This window comes from Coffea arabica, chromosome 2e, assembly GCF_036785885.1.
Source record: "Coffea arabica cultivar ET-39 chromosome 2e, Coffea Arabica ET-39 HiFi, whole genome shotgun sequence".
Classification (NCBI taxonomy): Eukaryota; Viridiplantae; Streptophyta; class Magnoliopsida; order Gentianales; family Rubiaceae; genus Coffea; species Coffea arabica.
In genome coordinates this window covers 61,384,522-61,388,050 of record NC_092313.1, presented here as the reverse complement: position 1 = coordinate 61,388,050, position 3,529 = coordinate 61,384,522, and the positions used below count along the sequence as shown (strand labels likewise).

Sequence of the window (3,529 nt, the reverse complement as noted above, 5' to 3'; positions counted from 1 at the left end):
CTAAGGGATGAAATGACAAATGAAATGTGAAATGTATATCAAGATGGAATGTGAAGAAAATAGGATGAATTTGAATCTGCATGTTTTTAATCTAGTGTGTACTAAATAAGTACTATTGTGACGCCCCCACTTCTCCCTAAGGCGAGCCAAAGGGTATCCGCGGGGCGCCTGCCCAACTCTCGCCAGGACTCAAGCAATTTCGGTTCAAGCTTATAGCAGTACTAGACGTCAACAACTAGATAATATAAATACGATTTGTCCGGAAGCGTTCAAGCTTACAATATTTAACAATTACCCAATCCTTACTTCAGGTTTCCATAATACAGCCCAAAATATACCATAGCCACAAATCTAGTCAATATTATTGGAACCCTATTACAAAAGTACAAAAGGGAATTTCCTCCGAGTCTCATTCCAAGCCCAATCCTGTTAAGGAAAACAAATCTATAGGGTGAGCAAAACGCTCGTGAGGCCAAGAACACACATGCAAGCACATTATTCAAGTAACAAACCAATTACAAGTCGAGCAATAATATTTCAATAATTAATAATTCACTGGAAAAGTAAACAGAAACAATTCAAGGATACTGGAGCTCTCAGGAGCTATATTCCACTTGCACGAGCAATAACCTCCACGAATTGACACTCCGTCAATCGGGTAGGTTTAGTCTGTAGAACTCCACTTAACCTGTCCCCTTTCACCTTACATACCTCTGTATCGGGCCAGCCTGTCGTTTATTTAAGGCGATACTACTCGAGTATGCCAAGCGAGATCTCTTACTAGATCAAGCTTATCATGTGATTCTCATGGTTCGCCAAGATTCCCGATCAAGCCCATGCCGGCTCGAGTCCAAGGTCGGCCGATGAGATTTGGGCGTCCCCATGTATTTTTGAGTGTCGAGGAGATTCACTCCCACGACGTATGCAGCCATAGCATACTATATCAAGTCATTCAAGCATTTGATACATTCAAGCATTCATGTCATGTCTAGCAGGTCATTCATTTCTTGTCAAGCAAGTTATTTGTTTCAAGTGAGATCGAGTGTGATAAAGTACACGCTCGTCTCAAATTTCAAAATCTCAAGTATCAATACAAGTAAACATGTATCGAATTCACAGGAGTTCAAGTAACACACACTTGACACTCACCAAGTAACAAGAGCAAGTAGATTCAATTGAAGTTCAAGCGCCCACCGTGGGATCCTCTTGAAGGTCCTCGTGTGCGCCTGAGCAAATAATAATAGACTATCATTCACAAACCCCTACTATTAAAGAAGATCGTACCATAATACAATCTTAGAAAGTCTCGTGAAACGAGCCTTAATTATCCTAAATCGAGGCTCTCAAGTGGGGTTTCAAAGTACAGAAGAAATTGAGTTTTCATCTTGGAAATCAAGTATAAAACGTTCAAGTAATATCGAAGGAATAAGGAGTACTTGAAAAACTCCATTTCCTTGGAATTCGGAAAATTTCAGTTTTGATATGATACATTAGAAAAATCGTATCTCACGCTTTACAAGTCAAAAATTGGAAAACTTGGTACCGTTGGAAACCTCTTCCAAAGTACTAAAAGTTCATAGAATACACTTTTCCATGATTCCAGACGGAAAGTATTCAAAAATTTGCTCAAAATTGCTGTTTTGAACATGAAGACAGCTTTCGAGGTTGGTTTTTGGCCAACTTTGGAAATTCAGAAAAATTCACCCATTGTGAACCAGCCTTTGAAATTTAGAACTCAATTAGAGTTATGAACAAGGTTTAAAACAAGGTAAGTGGAACGAGAATCGGAGTTTTGAGCACCGAGATACGGTAGCTCAAAGTTGCTGAAATTTGGAACCTGTTTACCATTTTCCAGATTTAAATCACTGTTTTTGGGACATCGGTTGAACATCGAAACGAACTTGAAATGGCACCAAATTTGGCAGGTTTATCCTACCATATAAGGGCTATTCCTCTACCAAAATTCACAGGAAAATTCATTCGGGAAGTTGGTTAACGAAATCACAAAAACTCCAAGAACTTCAAGGCAAATCTGCCTTGTATGTTCCGTTTTCCGTTTTCAAAACGTTTGGCCAACAAAGTACCTCAAGCACGGTCCATGTGCATAGACAATGTCTAAGAGGTATCCAATACACATTTTGTAGGTAATTAATCACCAAAATTCCGGATAACAAGTCCCAAGTCATTGTTAGTTTCAAATCTGTCCAAAACACTGTTTTCGTTCACAAAGTCAGTTTTGAATTTCGATCATAAATCACTCAATTCAACTCATAATTGAGTGTGGTTTGTGGAGTTAGAAAATAGACTCATAAGGGTATATTTTCTGAGAAGAAACTATTTTCAAAATCTGTCCATAACCAGCTCATTCGTGAGCATCAAATTGCAGCTCAAGTGCTGCCTTCCAGGAAGCAACGAAACAGGACAGTGGATTTCAAACGAATGGTTTGGCTTTCTCAAGTGGAACCAGGACATGTATTTTATACCAACGGAAATCTTGAAATGTCTAGTTTCCAATGCCGCAAACGGCACTCGATTTTGACATCGGAGCAACAAGTTATGGCCGAAACAAGAAGACTGCCTGGGCAATCCGTGAACAAAATTCCAGTTTTCTAACCTTTAGAAATTTCAACATTTGAGTGACCAAATCAAGTTATTTTTCAATGAAACTTTTTACACAACCAATATAACATGTAAAAAACATAAACAAGCCATTAGAACCTCAAAATTTTGCACAAAAGTTGTCGGACAAGGCAGGGGTAAAACGGTCACTTTTGCTCCAAGCACCTCTTTTGATTTTCTACCAACCATACAACATTAATCCACTAATTTAAGTACTAAACCACCATTAATTTTCATCATCAATCATCAAATTCGTCCATATATCCAAGGTGGGAGTTCATAGAGCCCACACAACCATTTTTCAACATATCCAAGCTACCCATATGCATGCATGCTCTTAAATGTGCATTACTACTCTCATAATACAAGAATTTAAGAGTTGATCGTTACTTACTCGCTTTGATGTTCAAGACAGAAATTTCGGCTCTCCTTAGCTCAAGAAAACCCGCGGATTGTAGCTCCTTTTCTTAGCTAGATGTAATCTCCAAGTGTTGAGGTATGTGTGGTCAAATTTTGGTAGGATTTGGTGATGTTTTGTTGAAGAAATGAAGATGGAAAAATGGAAAACTTTGAGTTGTTTCTTTGCTTCCCTTGGCCGGCTGTTCTTGGAGTGAGGAGAGAGAGTGGTTTGATCAAAAGTAGCTTCCAAGAGAAGCTTTAATGTGTGGTCCACAATTGTCCAAAAGTCAACTCTTCTTCGCGCGTATACGCGCGTGTTTTGTACTCGATTTTCTCTCGAGTTTGTTTCACTAGTACACTAAACCTCCAATACACTTATATTCATATAAATGTTATTCACTCTTAATTGTCCCAAAATAAGGGTCTAAAGTCCCTCAATTAAATCGCGCGTGTGAAAACGCGTATTTCCAATTTAAGCGCGATAGAGTGAAACTTCCAAGAAATTCTCATA

At 38.7% G+C, this 3,529-nt stretch overlaps 1 long non-coding RNA gene across 1 annotated transcript; it reads right to left on the bottom strand.

Moving 5' to 3' along the window:
• Positions 1-224: 224 nt before the first annotated feature.
• Positions 225-3,211, bottom strand: LOC140037323 (uncharacterized). Its single transcript, XR_011841246.1, has 2 exons — positions 3,014-3,211; positions 225-426 (listed from the first exon to the last, which is right to left on the bottom strand). It is a non-coding gene; the product is annotated as an uncharacterized lncRNA (long non-coding RNA).
• Positions 3,212-3,529: the final 318 nt, after the last annotated feature.